Below are 20,270 nucleotides of genomic sequence, written 5' to 3'. Positions count from 1 at the left end.
CTAATTGCTCTTGCCTTGTCAGCATTAAAGGTGTCTGTCTTGATATATCATTTGGAAATTAATTTTTAGATAACTACGAATTTGGTGCTTGATGTCTTATTTATTATTTCAAACAACTTTTAAGCTGATTTAAAAAACTTGTGAAACAATTCCTTATGCAAGGTATACATGCTTTATGTATATATTTGATTTGGGTTGGGAAAGAGCTGCAGGTGACACTTTTTAGTGAATACCATGCATATAATGCTGTTCACTAGGACAATCAGAAATGAAGGGTATGAAATGGTATTTGGACAGAATATCAAGTTTTTCATATTGTGCTACCAGAATATCATTGCAAGGATTATTGTTATTTAGTAAATATAATCGACATGCATTTTGAAGGTAAAAATGTAGTTTTTAGGATTGTGTATATTGTTGTTAAATATATTGTTTTAAAAAATATAATTTTTAATAATAAAATATTTCTCAATATTTTTGTCATTTTTGAAGTGTATGTTTTTATGTGTATTTTCATTGCTGGAATGTTTTAAAAAGCTGCATTTGAAAGGTATTGTTTTGTGTGAGATTTTAAAATGTTATGTAAAAAATGTAAAAAATATGTTTATTTGTAAAAATGTTTTCTTTAGTTACATATTTCTTGTTTTGTAGGGGAAAAGTGTGGGTAGATTTTTGAAACAATATCCATTTTTTATTTTAGTTTTTAGTTTAACAATTAAAATACATTTCAGAAATGTAGTTTCATATTAGATTGAAGTTAGTGTTTTATTTTTGATGTTAGACAGCACACTTTTTTTTACTTTAGATACATTTATTGTGTTTTAAAATGTGTTGTATCAATTCATTTTGTAGAATTTAATGTGATAATTCATGTAGATTATTTCTTTTTACACGTTATGTATTTTATTCACATATTCACAGATATATTATTTGGAAACATTTTTGCAAACTTATGTACATTTTTCATATATATTGATTAGTATTACTGTTCGATTTTTATAGTACTCTTTAATATATACGCTACATATACATTGGCGTTGGTGTTTTTATGTATTTTTAAATGAATACATGTTTTACAGATTTATAACACTTTTTTATACGTTGATTCCTTTTGTGCCTTTGCTTGTATGGCAGAAACTTACGTTTGTCTTACATCTCCTGCTTGTGGTAAATATTAGCCATTTTGCCCACTCCTATTCTTGACATAGACTTTGCTGCCTACTGATGATTGTTTTTGAAATATCAATTAATTGCTTACATTTTCCTCACTTTACCTGTTTTTGTCCAGTACAATTAAAACTGCATGCAACCTTTCTGAAAAAGTTGCAGTTTATTGTTAGATGATGCTTTAATTTCCCTCACTATACCTGTTTGATATCGAATACAATTATAGCTGCATGAAACCTTTCTGTAAAAACTGTTGTTTACTAAAGGACAGTGATTATGTCCTAATATTTATTTGGTTAAAACACCCTAATATTTTACAATGAAAACTGTCAAAAAATGTATTGTCAAGTATATTTTAGTACTGAATACTCCTGAGAAACCACACTCTTGTAGGTTTTTAGAAGTACTGAAGGAACTGTCTGAGTAAAATGTCTTAAGTTTGTTCCAAAATATGCATGTACTGGCATATTATATTTACATATATATTGTAATTATGTTTTGGTTCAGGAATTGGCACAGTCTAAGAGAACTATGTAGGGACATCCTCAGGTTTGTCTCTTCTTTATTCTTACCTCAAAACAATGTCCCCACACATTTAGGCAGGCATGCATTCATAAGTGCATTATGCTGGGGAAGACTGCAGTTCAGTTCAATTTATATAGTTGATATTCCTTTACACGGCAGAGGTCTAAGTTCACCTTTTTCAAGAATATTAATGGGTTCTGATTATTAGTTTGACATTTTGCCTAGCCTTGAAGTACAAGTTGCAACAAACCCAGCACATCTCCAACAAATTGACGAAGGGAAATGACTAAAAGTATCTATGAAGGTACAATCAAATTGACAAGGAGGATAAACCCAATAATTAAATGCATCTCTGGAAAAAACTGCTGATTTTGATAAGTGGCTGCATTGTAGTTAGCAACATGTTAATAGTTCCATGTCTCCTACAGAAGTTTCAATCTATAGAATCAATTGCCTTACTTCAATTATTTAATGATATATTGACTAGGTTTGCATCTGAGAAAATAATATCATAAATGGTACCTCATAATTGGAAAAGTTTCAAGAATTATTGGCGACCTATGTATCTGATATGGTTATCATGTGTCACTGTAGTACTATGCAGTAGTTTAAAAGAGGTGACCTCGAACTGGGCCATATAGCAGGAAATGCTGCTACTCATTGTCTGCTAATTTTCATAAAAGATTCAGAAAATATTTACTGTTAGTGTCACATTATGCTTGATAGGCATCACGTGAATCCACAGTGTACTCTAAATAGGGACAAGGTCCATTCTCGGACATAGCAGAATGGATTTTGAAATTTAGGGAGAACATTGGGTTCAGTATATTACGTGGCTATATTGAGACGTAGACAAAGTAGCCAGTATTTCGAAACCAGTGTGTGACATAAGACATCCTTCAGAAGAATTTCAAACTAAAAAGATGGAAAATAGCTACATAGTTATCTGTAAGGTAAAAGTCACTTTGGGGAGAAGAGGAGAGTACTTGAAGGGCAGGTTGCCCATGCTGATTGGTTGCAGGCATGTTAGACAAAACGTTTTAAATAATGGTATGTTAACATGGACATGTATTGTTTTTATGCTGTAAACTACATAAGTGTCTAACCCCCAGATTCATCAAAGTGCTGTTTTGCGAGTCCTTAATAGCGAATTTTAAGGAATCGCTATTAAAGATTCGCAAAACAGGATGCATGTAGAAATCACAATATTTTTTGCGTTTTCTACTGCTTCCTTATTTGCGATTCGCTAATTGCTAATCGCAAATAAGAATTGGCTTTCCCATTCATTCCTATGGGTCTAAAGGCCCATAGGAATGAATGGGGAGTCATTCCTTATTTGCGATTAGCAATTAGCGAATCGCAAATAAGGAAGCGATTTCAAGGGTGCCAGGGTGTCCAAAGGACACCCTGTAGCACCCCTGAAATGGTAATGTACACTGGTGTTGCGCACACACATGTCCAAAGGACATGTGTGTGTGTAACATACAACTTAGAAAAATGCACAAAAGTGCATTTTTCTAAGTTTTTGCTATTTACCACATAGTTAGACTTCGCGGTAAATAGCGTCCCCAGACTGCGAATTCCCAATTTAAAAATGGTTCATGCATTGTATTTAAGGAATCTCAAATTGAGATTCCTTAAATGCAATTAATCGCAATTTAGCGATTTCTAGAATTGCGATTTTTGCTTTGGGAGGATGAATCCCAAATGCAAAAATAGCGCTCGCAAAGGGCCAGATTCTGAGAATCTGGCCCTTTGCGAGCCGATTTTGGCTTGATGAATCTGGCTGTAAGTGCTGTATCGGGCTGAGGAAAATGACTCTTACCACAAGTGACTAAAAGTGCTGAAATGACATGCGGCTCCATACCACATTCTTGAATAATTATACCTAAATAAGATAGTCCATAAAGTGGATGACTGTGAAGCTGTAATTATTTCAACTCAAATAGCTCAGGGAGAGACTAGCCCTGTTTGATGTCTTGTCAAGCTGTATTTACTGTCTTTAAATTCTGGGTGTAGATATCAATCATGAGTAGGCAGCACAGTCTTTGTCAAGAGTGGGCAAAATTGCAAATATTTATCATGTGTAGGATCTTGTTTTTTGTAGATTTATATTGCGTGGCTTATCACCCATGAGGGTATCCTGGAACAGCCATGGACACAGGGATATTGAATGATTTGCCCATAATGGCAAGATGTTGTGCAGACACCGCGGTTTGAACCCAGACCCCCAGCTCTAAAGTCGGTGGCTATGGCTGCGGTGCCACATGTATTTTCATGATAATTATGTGCATTAGACACATTACCTGTGAGATATAGCATTTACATTGCATGTGAGATATGCTCTTTCACACAAATGTCACACCAGACCCCTGCTCAGTATATTGGGTGATTGCCTGCAGCAAAAGTGTACTCAAGGTATGCCCTCACTTGTTATGCAACGATTGGTGGGTAATGTATTTACATAATCCAGACTTAACAGTATCAAGTCATGAACTACAGTTATGAAATCTTGTGCAGGTTTAACTATTTCATGGTTTGAGAATGCTGAACTAGATTGGACTATTTGGAGATGTTTTAATAGGCATGTCATGGAGGATCTTGTCCCCCATGAGGATCCCAGGTATTTTGCTTTTTCTACAACAGTCATGGGAATGCAGGGAAGACTAGGGGTTCTAGTCACACCTATATCAGTAGAGAAGATGGAGAAGAGGAAAGAGGGTGAGAGGTGATTTTGTTAAGGTTTAAGATAGCATTGCACCATACAAGCAGTGCTTAACTTACACTGGTGGTTACCAGTGTTTGGCATTGTGGCACTGACATATATTTTTGGGATTTGGGACTTCTGGAGGTGGTTCTGTCGTCTAGTTCCGATAAACCTATATAGGATCTGCGCGTTTAGACAACATAGACTGAGAGATTGGTGTCCAGACTTATTCCAGACCCCCCCACCAGGGTATGTTTGCCTGTATACCAACTAGCTCACAGTGCCACTGTAAACTCCTCTTAACAAGGAAATAATAGTTCCTAGCAATTATCAAACATGACAAATCTGTCCCATCAGGGATCGTGAAAACAGTAAAGTACTTTTCGCTCAGTCGCTCATGCTCACTTTGTCTCAGAGAGGTACACAGAATAAACAGTGGGGATGTTTTCAATAAGCATTTATTGAACTAGTGCCATTCTAGTGTAATATAGGTGTGCTGAAACAACCATATGACAGAAAGAGATATAAATGATTATAAGCACCAACAGAGTAAAAGGATGGTAGATTCCTACCATAGTGCCAAAATAATAAATACAGGTAGGTATATAAATACATGACAGTAATAATGAGTACTCCTATGATGCAACCCTAACTAGATATACCTAACTGCACATAGCATGTATGTAGGTGTAGAGCCAAGAATCCCCCTAGGCTGAAGCCAACCTCATTACCTGATGTGAGAGACTGTGGGACCCCGTCTTGGTCACGAGATGGCCACCCCGTAAGTGATGTCAGACCACAGCAAGCGAGAGTGTCTGCTTGCAGGAACCTCAGAGTCTTGCGTCAGTGTGTCAGCATGGAAGTCTTTATCCTCTGCCTGTCCCAGCAAAGATATGGTGTATATATACCCGAAAGGTCCCCTCAGGGGTTTCTACCTTGTTGTGTCATGTCGGCCGAGGATGACGGAAGGGATTACCCGTATACATAGTTATTATGCAAAAGATGGTAATCCTGCTGTGATCCTGAGAATCCTCATGCATATTAAATTAGGCTAGTTGTAGTGGGCTTGCCCCACGTGTTCAGGAGACATAGTAGATGTAGCCGAGATGTAATTCATGTAGTTTATTAGGTCCTTAGGAAGTATATAAAGCAAGCCCCACGTGGAGCAGCCTGCTTGCTGTTAGGCCCATCTTTCAACTGACACCACTCAAACTGACACCCAAACATTCTACATATGTCAATCACACTAACATTCTACATGGAACACTCACACTGGCTGAGCAGCTAGTTACAAGGTGAAAGGGACCATAAAGACATAACCTGAGGATACTACACTAGTTTTCTGGGAAAACCACACAACATATATGCAGCACCTTAACTTGGTAAAGGATCAATACCAAAAACTGTTATGTAGTACAATGGCAGGGAAAATGTAGGTGAAAGGTTAGGTGACTACCAAGGTCTTTATTGGGGTACATTACCAAACATAACAGTCTCTAGGTTCTGAGGTGGGAGGCAATTGTTAATCTTTCTAATTAACTAAGAAAAATACACATTTATTTAACTGCAAGGTAGTCTGGCAGAGGCATGGTGTCAGGTTTCAGACTTGGAGCTACATATAATATAGGCGAGGAACTGCTGCAGCCTTAGACCAGCAGACCCCACCTTCCAATGCCTGTTAATTTGTATAGGTGGGTGAGATAAACATGTTTTCACTTCAGTCTTTATGGTGCAACCTACTGCACTGCTAGCACCACATTTCCTTCTTACTATATTGCCTGCCTTGAATCAGTCTAACCATTATATTTTCTGTCATTATCTCATCCACCTTTACATTGCCCCGCAGTAAAAAGAGGTAGGTCAATATTAAATGGGGCTGTCAAAAAAGTAACATTTCATATTTAATTCTCACTGGAATCTTTGCTCTCAAGTACAGTCAAAAAATTCTGAACGGAATTACACCAAACACAACCTGAAAGTAGAAATTTATTCAAGGAAGTGACTTTGCTTAATTTAGCATAAATCAGTTTAGTACTCTTTGAGTCAAGATAGCTTGACCTTTGGGCTGCAGGAGATCCATGGGCATGGGTTTGTAAACCATTCCTAACGGTGTGAGCCCTTCTCAATCAACAGCCACAATCACTTTCAGGGTGAAAAGAGGGCAGTCTGTAAATTAACCTATGCTTAACCCTCTGGTAGCTTGGAACAAAAGCAGTCTGACTTAACTTAGAGGCAATGTGTAAAGTATTTATGCAGCACCCAAACAGTAACGAAGTAAAAACACAACACAAGAAAATTCCCACACCAACTTAGAAAAATGGAGTACATTTTAATACATTATTTGACACCAAAACTTCAATCAAAAGAACCGAAGTTATGAATTTCTAAAGTTAAGGTTAAAAACTAGCTCCTAAAACATCAAAGGGCCAACCACGGACATCTAATCAGGCGAGACCAGGGCATAGTCAAAAGTTGTGGTGAAAACGATGGAGCGCTGTTTGGGTACACAAAGCGTATTGAGCCCGGACCCAGCTTACCATCAGACTAAGAAGACATTTCAAGAAAAACTGTCTGAGAAAGTAAAGGCAAGGCAGCTGTCTGTGTCTGATGAGGAGGCGTCATCGTCTGGGAGCCAATGGATGAGGTCCAGTTAAGATTTCTACTTTCAGACTTAGCCTCTTTTTTGGAAGTCGCAAATCTTCAGTGAAATGAAGCTGCAGGCCGTAGCCAAACGAGGGCTTTACGTGGCCTGATAACTCTTCTGTGAGGAGCAGCTGAAAAGGATTTGCTACTGTGAAGAAGAATGTAGCGGGAACAGCCACGGAGCCAGGCCAACCGTTGATGTACCTTGGACAGATCTATGAGCTGCTAGGTATTTGTCTCTTTTCAGTACTCACAACAATTTATGGAACAAAGTATTGTGTTGGAGCTATCTGGACACCTTTAGCACCCCTTCCAAGGGTCCAGAACTGGAGAGGCACCATTTGGAGGGTTAGGATTCACAAAGGCAGGGTTAAAGTGTGGGTTCAAAATGGTTGGAGCCTTCTCTGCCCCTGAGGCTCTGATCAGGAGGCCAACCAACTATCCCTTGGAGTCACTCTGAAAATTCTGGGTTCATTAATGAGAGCAGGTCTCAAGCAGCACGGCAGATTTCTGAGAGCACAAGCAGGCTTCAGACAGCAAAGAAATCCTTCATGGAGCACCAAGGCAGTGTTTTGCAGTACACAGAAGGCCACAGCAGCAGCCAGTTCTCTGAGGTTCCTTTCACACGTCCAGAAGGTGAATTGAAGAGTGGGTCTGCTAGTCCCATTTCATACCTGGTGGCCCCTTTGAAGTGGGTGAAACTTCTGAAGGCTTCCCCCCACAGAAGTGTCTGAAATGTCTTGCCTCCCTGCCCTGGTCACAGTCTGTTTGCAGGCACAATAGGCTGGTGTGAAGTTCTTTGTGTGTGAGTGAGGCAGAGTTTTTTTAAATGCGAGGGTGCTGTTAATAGCTCCACCCCATCCTATTTGAGATGGCCCATTCAGACACGCCTAGTCCCTCCATTGTGTGGCTTTCTGGTAGGAATGTACAAAGGCCAATTGCCATTCACACCTAGTCATGTGACCCAAGGATAGGCTGCAGGCACCAAATAGGGCAGAAAAATACCAATTTCTAAAAGGGAAATTTTTTGAATTGTGACTTAAATTCTGACATCATCATTAAAGAGGGGTTTAAATTACAGTTCCCCAGACACTAAACATGACTTTCCCACCTGCTCTCAATCAAAAGTTAAAGTTATATATCAATGGGGTGACCCGAAATACTACCGGACCCGGGTAAGATGCAGTACAGTGAGAAATGGTCACTATAGAAATATTTTTGCAAAGTACAAATTTAAAGCATGCAAGGCATTACAATGACACATCTGCGATAAATGCAATTTATTTTCTTAATCATGGTTTAGTTATTAAAGACAACACGATTGTCTTTACATTTGATAAAATGGTGCTCAAGAGAAGTGGGGGAAGAAAAGGTTCAGGAGGAGTGTGTGTTTGTGAGGGTTGCAGAAAAGGAAAGGTCATGTGCCATATGTACATTAAATTTGAGCTGAAACCTGTCCAGCCTATAACAGGCAAATTATCACAAAACATTATTGCACTCAATTGACGTAGAAAACTAATCTCTGTCGTCTGAGCTTGAAACCATAAGGAATCAATTGTCGATGTTTCGACCCCTTTACGTAATCAAGGTTACTGAGTCCTTTAGCTGGGGTGTTCTTCAGGACAAGAGAGGGTAGCAACGAATCAAAAGGCAGGAAGAGAAATCAGGCTGAAGACAGACGGTCTCCAAATCAGACAGCCGACGCAGATCGATTCCAAAACAGAAATGAGACGTTTGAATCGCCTCTTGAAGGAAGCTATTAATGGATGTGTATAACAGAGTGCGGAATTCTTTGATCCACTGCCTTCTGTGGACGGGATGGCCACAATACGGAGACAGATCGCACCTTGATTCAGTCTCTGAGAGCTTTAAGGAGCCCACTGTTTTTATTCTTCAGCCTGATTTCTCTCGCTGCCTTTTGATTCGGCGCTCCCCTCTCTTGTCCTGATGAAGACCCCTGACTAAGGACTCAATAACCTTGATTACATAAAGGGGTCGAAACGTCGACAATCATTCCCTAATGGTTGCAACCTCAGATAACAGAGATTTGTTTTCTATGTCAATAGAGTGCTTTGATTTTTTTTGTAAAAATGTTCCTGTTATAGGCTGGACAGGTTTCAGCTAAAATGTAATGTACATATGGCACATGACCTTTCCTTTTCTGCAACCTTCACCAATGCACACTCCTCCTGAGCACTTTCTTACACCCCTCCTCTTGAGCACCATTTTATCTAATGTATAGACAATCGTGTTGTCTTCAATAACTAAACAATGATTGAGAAAATACATTGCATTTATCGCAGATGTGTCATTTTAATGCCTTGAATGCTTTAAATTTGTACTTTGCAAAAATATGTCTACTGTGACCATTTTTCACTGTCCTCAATCAAATGTTAGTACTATTTAAATGCAATAATGTAACCCAATATTATCTTATGGAAGAGGTAGGCCTCACAGTAGTGAAAAATTAATTAGTGGTTTTTTCGCTACCAGGATATGCAAAACCTAAAAGTGCACAGTGCTTTATTTGAGCAGGTGGTTGTCAGTGGGGGCAGCCTGCACTCATGTTTGGGGAAGGGCACTTATTTTTACACATCAGACATTAACTGAGAGCAACAGAGGGAAGCACACAAACAGAAAGGGCAGTAGAAGGGAAAGAGGGAAAACAGGCCCAAAGGGAGAAAGCCGGAACCTGCATGAGTGAGATAAAGGGGAAAGCAGTTTCTGGTGGTGGATGGAAGAGCAATGAGGTCAATTCAAGACTTTGCATCCTTGGTTCTGTGTGTGCTGACATGTAATAGTGCTGGTTGCTGGTTTCTGGCCAGAGCTTTGGACACCAACACTGGTCTATGATAAATTAAGTACTGGAAGTACAAATTCAACTTTTTGATTAGAATGCACCACCCCTATGGGCTGTTTAGTGCCTACCCCAGGGGTGACTAATAAGTATTAAAAATGAGTTCTGTTATAGGTAAAGGGTTTATTTTCCCAAGTCAAATTGACAGTTTAAAGCTGCTGGGTAGACTGCAATAGCAGGCCTGCACCATGTTTTAAATGGCTACTTAAGTGGGTTGCACAATAAGGGGCCAATTCCGATTCGGTAAACTAATCCGTACGACCGAATCGAATCCGTAGCCCTTTGCGTACGACTCGTCCAATTACCGACCGAATCCCGTGGTAAGATTATTAGGACAAATATACGACTGAATCGTTGCGAACCGTACGAATAGCAATGGAAAATCTGTACGACACAGACCCTCAAAGTGAACCGTACGAATCGTAAACATGCTGTACGACCCGACAAGTACGATCCAGACTGGGGAATCAAAATGCGATTCGTACGGAAAACGTCGCGTATGAGCGAGTCGTATCACTATTGTAATTGAGCCATATGCAAGCATGTGTAACGCACGGTACCCCAGCATTCATGGCGTTTAGGAACCATACCCTGGCATTCATGGCGTGTGTACGCACCGTACCTCGGCATTCATGGCATGTGTACGCACCGTACCCTGTGTACGCACCGTACCCCGGCATTCATGGCGTGTGTACACACCGTACCCCGGCATTCATGACATGTACGCCGCGTACCGGGGATGCGGTTCGGGTCGGACTCTGCTTTTCCAGACGTTTTGAGCTCCCGTAGAAAAAGAGTCGTACGGAGTGTCGCAGAGATGAATCGTACTTGCTGGGCCGGATACTACTACTTCATTACTTACGGACGTCGCGAACTGCGTGTTCTGGATACAAATCGCACGTATTTTTTAGTCGTACGTTTTCAGTATGATTCATACGGAGATCTTCTTTCGATCCGAATCGTACTTCATCGTACGTACGGGGACGTTTATGGGTACGATTCGTACGGGAAATATGCTCCGTACGGCTATTTGTAAATGGATTTCACTGAATCGGAATTGGCCCCTAAGTGTTTCGGACTCATTAGAAGCATTTCAATTACCAGCCCTGGGTATAAGGTATACCACTTTACTAAGGACTTATAAGTAAACTAAATATGCCAATCAGGTGTAAGTCAGTTGTACTATGTTTTGGGGAGTGATCACAGGCACTTAGGACTGGTTAACAGTAGAAAGATTCACAGAGTGCTAAGGCCAACAAAAACGAATTCAGAAAAATTGGAGTGGTGAAGGCAAAAGGTTTGGGGGTGACTGCAGAGGTTTGGGGGTGACTGCAGAGAGAGCCAAGTCCAACACCCCTGCAATGCTCTGAGACCAGTGAACCCATCCTCTGATTCCTCAGTCCCCACAAAAATGGTGCCTGCACACTAGTTGGGTCCTCTCTTAGATCTGTGAACCTGGAATTCACACTGAAAACCAGAGGGAGGGCCTAGAAAGTGCCCAAGAGTTTCTAAAGGCTTTAAAACCCCTTTGGGGTCTGCAAGCACAAGCAAAAATTGAAATACATATTTTTTCAAACATTGGTCAGCAGGGTTTGGCTGTCCGAAGCGGGTTGGGTGCTAGGCTAGACCTTGTGACTAACTTTCACTGCACATAGTAAGTGGCCTTGCACATCAGAGTTTAGCCACTCATGTTTAGTTCGGTACCTTTTGGCCATGTTCAGCGGGGGTTGACCACACACAACAGGTTGGTATAAGGCCTGACTGGAAACAGAGCAGAGGTAGGTTGGCAGTGGGTCATTGGGTGCCCAGCTGTTGGATGTTGCATATGACCCAAAAAATCCCATAGAATCATGAAAAAAAGAGTTGCAATTGAAGTAATTTTTAGTTTTGGTTATAAAACCTTAACATATATTTAAATAAATCTCAGGAATCCATTCAAAAACACAGTTAAAATACAGATATGGTTATGAATAAAAACTGAAAAAAACACTGGCGTTCGCAAGTGATGGTTTGCTCTGCAATTCATAACTTGCACAACAGCCATGCAAATCTTAACTTGTACACAAAATGCAGTTCTTAGAACCTCAGAGAAAAAAAACCAGTAAATGAAAACACATAAAAACAGAGCCTGAAAACAAAACAGCACAACCTCAAAACATAATAAAAAGTACTACACTGTCTTGTTGGTAGTGTTGTAGCTAATGTGACCTGTAATATTTGATATAATTTGTAATTTCATCAGTGTCATCTTGGATTAAGTCATGGGCATTGTGTTTGGTATGCTAGTTATGCTGTGCATGTTGAAAATTCAGTCTCAATATGTAACCATAACTGTAACTTTTAAGGTGCTTTTAGTGAACTTCTGAGAACATTTGTAACATATGTTAAGGGGTTAAAGCCAAGGCTAAGGATGATGCCACAAGATAGATAGATAGATAGATAGATAGATAGATAGATAGATAGATAGATAGATAGATAGATAGATAGATAGATAGATAGATAGATAGATAGATAGATAGATAGATAGATAGATAGATAGATAGATACGCACATACATATATAAATATAGATAGACAGACAGACAGACAGACAGACTGACTGGCTGACCGACTGATCGATCGATCTATTGATTCTGCCATAGTTATGGCCTTTCACGAAATGTATTTCTCTTAAACAACAACTTCTAGTTGATTTCTGCCTACTCAGTGTTTCTGTTTGGACGGAGCGAGCTAAATCATCTATCAAAATAAGAATTTGGCCTGTGTACAAAAAGTTAAGCTTTTCTGCTCAAGCGAAAAAGCACTTGCTTGTAGCAATGCTGACAGTGATGTGCGTTTCTAGATCCTCAGCAGATTCATCCGTTTTTGTTTATTTTCTGTTCTGTTGCATTGTAAATGACTGGGGCTTTAAGGACTATCCTTCAGATGTACTCACAAGGCTGGAAGAAGGAGGCCTGCTGCACATTGGTGGTTGCAATATCGTTCCTAACGCCCCTTTCTAACATGGCAATACATCAGCCAACAGAACAAGCATAGGCTGAGAGGTACTGTTTATATAAGCAGGTGCAAGCAAGAGGTCTGTTGGTGTATTGCACATGTAACAAGTGTGTTCTACCCTAAAGCACAAATCCTACGTGTCTGACATGTGTACTAGTGTCTATATGTGCAAATATGAACTGGACTGTGTACCTCCAGCTCAATGTCTATGGAAGACTGCACAGGCTTGCCTTGTGTGGGGAGTGTGACCTCTAGCATGTACTTATACATATAGGCCTCAATTGTGGAGCCGACAGAACTATTACGCACACAGCACTTGTGGATCTGTAGTCAGACCACAAGCGATCCTCCCACGTTTATTTATATCCTTGGTCCGCGCCCACCCCTCAGATGCAGGTTGATACATTATATCGTAGTGGCCAGATGGCTCACTACACCTTGCACCACAATGGGAGAATCTGCATATGCAGAACAGCCAGATTTAGTGCAAGGGCCTCTGATGACGTAAAGTGGCAGCATCTCTTACTAACCCAGGTGCTGCACTAATGTCTGCACTTCGCGCAACACATGAATGCAATCTTTAACAAAGCGCTCCATCTGGGCAATGTTTTAGCAATTGGGTGAAATGTCTGTGCAGATAAAGTGCCATGAGTACTCACTTGTAAAATCTGGATCTTGGTTCATAAAGTTAAGATCTACTGAAGATTGAGGAAGCGTGCAGATTTTTCCAGTCTTAAAAGGCAATAGAATGAGAGGGTTTGGCGTTTGCCATAAGAGTAGTCCTTGGATATGTGGTGAATACTCGTAAAGTTGTGTTCTTGTGAATATTGGTGAAAATGTGTAATGCCTCTCACATACTGGCATGCACTTGTAAACTTATACCACCAACCACCTGAATTTGTATAGCGCGCTACTCACCCGTTAGGGTCTCAAGGCGCTGAGGGAGGGGGGGGGTCGCTACTGCTCGAACAGCCAGGTCTTGAGTTGTTTCCTGAAGGAGAGATGGTCCAGGGTCAGTCGTGGGTGGGTGGGTGTATGTGATTGTGAACGTGTGGAAAAGGCAGCTATCACCCCTATTTTTAAACGTGATTTGGAGAATAGAAATATTTACATGGGGCCATATGTATCATTCAAAATTGCAATCGCAAATGCTGAAATTCGCAGAATTTGGGCATTTGCGATCGCAATTTAGCTAAGTGGGATGTATGAATGTAAAACAGCCTTGCAAAATAAGGAATCGCAAATTTGCGATTCCCTATTTTACAATTGTATTAAAGGAATCCAAATTACGATTCCTTAAATGCAATGTAAGAGGCCCAGAAAAAGTGCAATTTGGCCATAAGGAATCGCAATTTACCACTAACTTCAAGTTGGTGGTAATTTGCGATTTCTTTGAAAAATGCACTATTTAGCATTTTTCAAAGTGCCATGTGGCGCACATACATGCCCTTAGGGTATGTATGTGTGCCACATGTGCACACATTCACATTTCAGGGATGCAACAGGGTGTCCTTTTTGACACCCTGGCAGCCTTGAAATTGCATTCTCGATTTGCGATTCTCTAATTGAGACTCGCAAATTGAGAATGTCTTCCGATTCATTCCTATGGGCCTCTAGGCCCATAGGAATGAATGAGGAGGTATTCCTTAATTGCGAATCGCAAATTGCAATTAAGGAATATGTAGGATTAGCAAAATTATTTGCAAATCCTACATACATAGCGTTTTGCGATTCTTAAATAGCGATTCGCAAAAATAGCTATTTGAGAATCGCAAAACCAAAGTTTCATACATATGGCCCATGGAGTATTATATTTCTTGTAAAGTGAAGAAAATTGGTGAAGATGAAATTTCATATTTACTCTAATCATATCCTTGTTGCATGTCCTCAGTGTGGAGGGTTCAGAGGCACAGGATTTGGCTAAAGGGATAATACCAGGAAATTTTAATTTAACACAGTAAATCTAGCACCCCCTTTGTATGCACTGTAATGGAAGGTGGAATTGTAAAGCACTACTTGTCACTCGTGAGATTATTCAGGAGCTGAGTAGGTGAATGTAGACGTGTGATGAGACTGGGCCTGAATAAAGGCAGCCTCGATGTTCCCACAAGAAGACTAATTGAATAGCCAGATCTTCAGCTTCTTGAAGAATCCAAGAAGCGAGGAGGAGGCTCTGATGTGTTGGGGGTGGTCATTACAGGATTTGGCTGCTTGGGATGAGAATGATCTACACCTCCTTTGCTTCTGTGGAAGCTGGGTGTGAGTGCAAGTGAGAGTGATGCTGAGCAAAGTTTTCTGGTGGGTAAACAGCATTTACAGTGCTGTCAGAACAATGCAGTGCCATTATAACACAGGCACTACAACAAATGCGTTGTTACCAAGCGTTCCATACAACACAAATCATTTCAACAACTTGCTTTAGGGAACTTGTTGGATTTCAAATCCAACACCTTCCCTAATGTTGCACAGCCTGGAGTTGGAGTAGTAAAATATACTATTCCAAACTCCAGCGCGTCTCTAAAGCAAGTCACTGTAATGACTTGCATTGTAATGGAACTCGTGGTAGCAATGCGTTCGTTGTTTTGCCCTTGTGCATTTTAAATGCATGCGTCAATACGTCATACATCCTTCTTGGTGGGTTGTTAGAAGTGAAGACAGTGATTAAGGTATGCGGTCCTGTATTATGTAGTGACTTGAGTGTGTATGTGTGAAATTTGAACTGGCAGTTTTTTCTAGTAGGGGAGCCAGTGGAGCACTCTGAGGAGTGGTGTGGTGTCGGTTCAGCACAGGAGATCGGGGAAGTTCTGGTAGCAGTGTTTTAGATAGTTTGAAGTCTGTGAAGAAGAAGTGTTCATATGCAGGCATAGAGTGCGTTACTGTAGTCCAATCAGCTTATGATTAGGGCCTGTAAAAGGTATATCTGGTGTCCAGTGGGAGCCACTTGAAGATTTTTCATAACATGCAGAGGACGTGAAAGCATGAGGAGGTGATGGCAATGGCCTGAGACTTCATGGTGAGGTTAGTGTCCAGGATGAGGCCTAGGTTCCTAGCGTAGTTGATTGTAATAAGTGTGGGTCCAAGATCGGGAGGCCATAATGTGAATACCAAGGTGAGCTCTTTTCCTGAAGATAGGTATGCAATTTCCCCAGTGATTTGTTAGACTGGAGTTAGGTTAGTAAAAGTGATTCTCCCCCCAAATGCATGCTCTTTCTTCAATATTTGCTAGCCTGGAGTTAGAATAGTAAATCTGACCCTCCCAAATGTATGCTGTTGCCCCAATGTTTGTTAGACTGTAATTAGAATAGCAAATCTGAAACTTCCCGATATTTGCACTTTCCTCAGTATTTGTTAGATTGGCATTAAATGTAAATCGGACTGCACAGATGTTTGCTTTTTGCCCATTTGTCCTGTGTTTGTTGTGCTGGAGTTAGACTACTAAATACCCCACACACCCTCCTACATCTAATGAATGCAATTCCCCAGTACATGTTAGACTGGAGTAAGACAAGTAAATATGACATCCTCATTGCATACACTGTGTCTAATGTTTGCTAGACTAAATTTAACAACAGTAAATCGGACCACCTCTCCCCCAAAATCAATGTATGCACTTTCCTCAATGGTTATTAGTTTGGAGTTAGAATAGTACATCTGACTCTCACAGTATATGAACTTTTCCCAATGTGTATTTGGCTGCAGTTACAATAGTAAATCCGACCCCCCTCCCTTGTATTCACACATTCCCCAATGTTTGTTAGATTAGAGTTGGACTTCTACATTTTAAACCCAAACGTATGCATTTTGACCAGTCTTTGTAGGATCTTAGTTAGACTATGTTTTTGTATTGTTTTTGAATCGTTTTTTAAATATTTGCTCATTTTTTAATAATGATAGTTTTTTTATTATTCAACATAAATTAATAAATGCTCATATTATGTGTATAATTTATAGGTTATATATTTTGTATTTGTATAAAGAGACCAAATTAGTAATTTATATGTTATATATGTTTTAAATATATTAATTTCATAAAAAGTATTTTCACTTTTATTTTAAATTATAGTAATGCTAATTGCACATAATAATAATAATCTTTATTTAGATATTGCACAGATATCTTTAAAATAAACTTACAAAGTTCACATTATATAAAAGCTATTAAAATTGGGAGAAAGCAAGCGAACGCTTCAGTGGCTATTATTAAATAGGAATCTTTCTTGTCCTGGACCTCCTAATTCTGTAACATTTTAAAAAGGAACAAGCAAGAATTTAAAAAGTTATATAAAAAGCTGTTCACCCCTTTTTAGTTACACTGACTGTCAAAATACCGCATGCATATCAAAGACAACTGGAATTCCTAGAGGAGCAACTCGATGTATTAAACTGTCAGGTTGCAAAACCTAATATCATTTCGTGTCTCTTCGCTTAAGTTTTATTAGCGGGCCTCTTTTGAGTAAGGGAACGGTATGCTTGTAGGATAAAAGTTGTTAATCCTAAATTTAAAACTGTGTTTTCAGGGTTCAGAGCCACGATAATGGCTTGCCTATATGTTCGCACACCCAACCTATTCCATTCTGCTTTGAGTTTAAGCTTACGCTGGGAATTAAAGGCTGGGCAGAGGCAAACCACGTGTAACAAAGTTTCAGATGCCTTACTACACCCTCTACAGGTTAGGTCGTCCGCCGTTCGTCGCCAAGAAGGCAGATCTTGCAGGAAGCGCCAGTCACCCATTCTAATTGCCATTAGACTTCGTTTTATGTGCAATGAATATGTGCAAGGCAGATAGGTGGCCGGTGCTACCCGCTCGTAAGAATTGACAAGGGCCCAAGCATGCCTACGTTTGGAAAAGAGTGCTTTGTCTATTGCGAGGGAACTAATTCTCACACATTTTTTAATGACTGTTTTGAATGCAGTCCGACTGGGGTTGAGAGCCCAAAGGTCTCTCGCCGACAATTGATTAATATAGTCCTTGAAAAGTCGACCAAACGTACCTCCTGGATTTTTCTGGTTAATTTCTAGCCAGACTAAGCATTCCAGTGTGCCAATGTCCGCCTGTCTCAGTTTATGACAGAGGTTTAAGTATGAGCCGATGTTAGAGGCCTCATAATTTAATAGCCCTAGCTCTAGTCTTACCTGTGCTGCAGATGCAGAGTTTGGGAGATGGAGTACCTTTTTATAGATTTTTGTTGTGTGTCGATTTAAGGCAGTGTTTAATTTGCCCTTAAATATCTCAATTCCATATGATAAAGTAGGGCCAATTTTTGCTCTCAAGACTTCTAAGAGTGGCAGGGGAGTTGGGCCAGAAAGATTTTTTGAGATCTTGGCTAGTGAGACCGCAAGGGTCATAGCTTTAACTGCTATCTCATTCCGATGTTTGATGAGGTTACCCCTAGAGTCCAGATGGACACCTAGGTACTTATATGATTGACCTATAGCGAGGCGTATGTTGTTGTATGACCATCCTCCGCCCGCAGGATATTTCCTACCAAAGGGGACAACTTGGGTTTTCTTTAAATTAACCTGTAGTTGATTTATGGTCGTATAAATGAGCAGTTTATGAGGAGCCTTTGCAGCCCAACCCTCGTAAGGCTGAAAAGTGCCAGATCATCGGCATATAAAAGATTGCTTAGTGCCGTGCCTCCTATTTTTGGGGAATGACTGTTGGGTTCGTCCAATGTAGATGACAGATCTGCTATAAACAGATTGAAAAGCATTGGGTCCAGCACGCATCCCTGCTTCACACCTCTAGTTGTCAAGATTTTCCGCGAGAGATGCGTGCCGGACCCCAGCTTCACCCTAACCCAAGTATTCGAATGGAGTTGAATAATTGCGTCCAATAATCTATCAGGAATCCCCCATTTCCTCTACTTTTCCCACAAAGCCGCCCTTGGGACCCTGTCAAACGCGGCTTTAAAGTCGACAAAGCAGCAAAGCACTGGCCTAGATGTTGAGAGTGCTTTGTCGACAATAGTTGACAGTGCTAATAGATTGGTCATTGTCCCAGAGTTGGCAACAAAACCTGTTTGGTTCATTGGAATCAGTTTTTGGTCCTTTGCCCATGTCCTCAGCTCCTCCAGGAGGAGGCCAGCATAATGCTTCGCCTCTATATCCAAAAGTGCTATAAGTCTATAATTGTTAGGAGAGGCGCGGGGTCCCGATTTATAAATAGGTTGGATGATTGCACCCCGCCATGAGTCTGGGATTGTTGCAGTTCTTAGAGCATAATTGAAGAGGTTTGTCAGCAAGCCTGACCAGAGAGCTATATCAGATGTAAACAGTTTCTGTGGCAGGCCATTTGGGCCCGGCGCTCCATCTGATCTGGCTCTTGACACAGCCGTAGCAACCTTTTCTTGCGACATCTGGAGGTCCTCGTTGACAGCGTGAGAGCACTCAGGGGCTGTGATCTGCATATTACTAATTTCTGTGTCATTCTCACTTAGAGGGCTGCTCTCTGTTGTTCCTGAGCGTTCTAGAGACCGAAAGTGCTCTGTAAGGAAAGTTACCCAGTCCGATTCCTGGATGTTTGCCGATCCAAAACTTGATGTACTCTGATATGAATGGTTGATTAGGGCCCAGAATTTTCGTGAATTGCGGCTCTTGCTCTCCCAAACTAACTTGCACCAGAATTGGTTTTCGTGCGTCCATTTGTCATTGATGATCGCCAGCCTAAATAACTTTTGAGCTGCTTGATATAAGTTTAAACATTCGCTATTCCCCGGTGCCTTTCCGAGTAGCCGTAGAGCTTTGTTTCTCTCTTTCTTAAGTAGCTTTGACTGTTGTGAGAGTATAAACTGGCGCGAGGAGGTAGTCCTTGGGGGACGTGGATTTGCTGGAAATAGGTTAATAAGGTGCGTGCATAGCGTCGTCCATGTCGCAATCGGGGAGACATTCTGATCACTTCCATCACTAATCAGGTCCATGCTTGCTTGTAAAATATTTGGACTAATATCCTCACTCCATCTGAGGCGCTTTAAGTTTTCAGAATGTATTCCCCTACAGGTTGGAGGTGCTGGTTTATGCTTCTCTGAGTTAATGTTGAAGGATATAACCTGAGGCCGGTGATCGCTTTCAGATTGTGGATGGATACAGAAACTGACCAAGCAATGGAGCAGAGCTGAATTACAGATGGTGTAATCCAGGTAGGATCGTTTGTTTCCATTTGTCCAAGACCAGTTGGGGGGGGGTATCCCCCTCCGATCTACCATTCATTACCAGGTAGCCTGCACTATAGAATCGCATCACACAGAATTCTCCTAGACCGCAGTAGGCTTGATTAGGCGGATTTGTTTGGATTACTGCCTCAGTCAAGGAAAATAAGAAAGGCCCCTCGGTTTCGGCTCATAAACATGTATACTTCCAATTATAATGTCGAAAT

The 20,270-nt window shown here is 40.6% G+C and overlaps 1 protein-coding gene across 1 annotated transcript in view; it reads left to right on the top strand.

Moving 5' to 3' along the window:
* DOK6 (docking protein 6) overlaps positions 1-20,270 on the top strand; it is a 950,476-nt gene that overhangs the window by 378,052 nt on the left and 552,154 nt on the right. The window lies entirely within an intron of this gene.

This window comes from Lissotriton helveticus, chromosome 4_1 (genome assembly GCF_964261635.1).
Source record: "Lissotriton helveticus chromosome 4_1, aLisHel1.1, whole genome shotgun sequence".
Classification (NCBI taxonomy): Eukaryota; Metazoa; Chordata; class Amphibia; order Caudata; family Salamandridae; genus Lissotriton; species Lissotriton helveticus.
The sequence above is the reverse complement of the archived record's forward strand: the minus strand, read 5'-3'. Positions and strand labels throughout refer to the sequence as shown.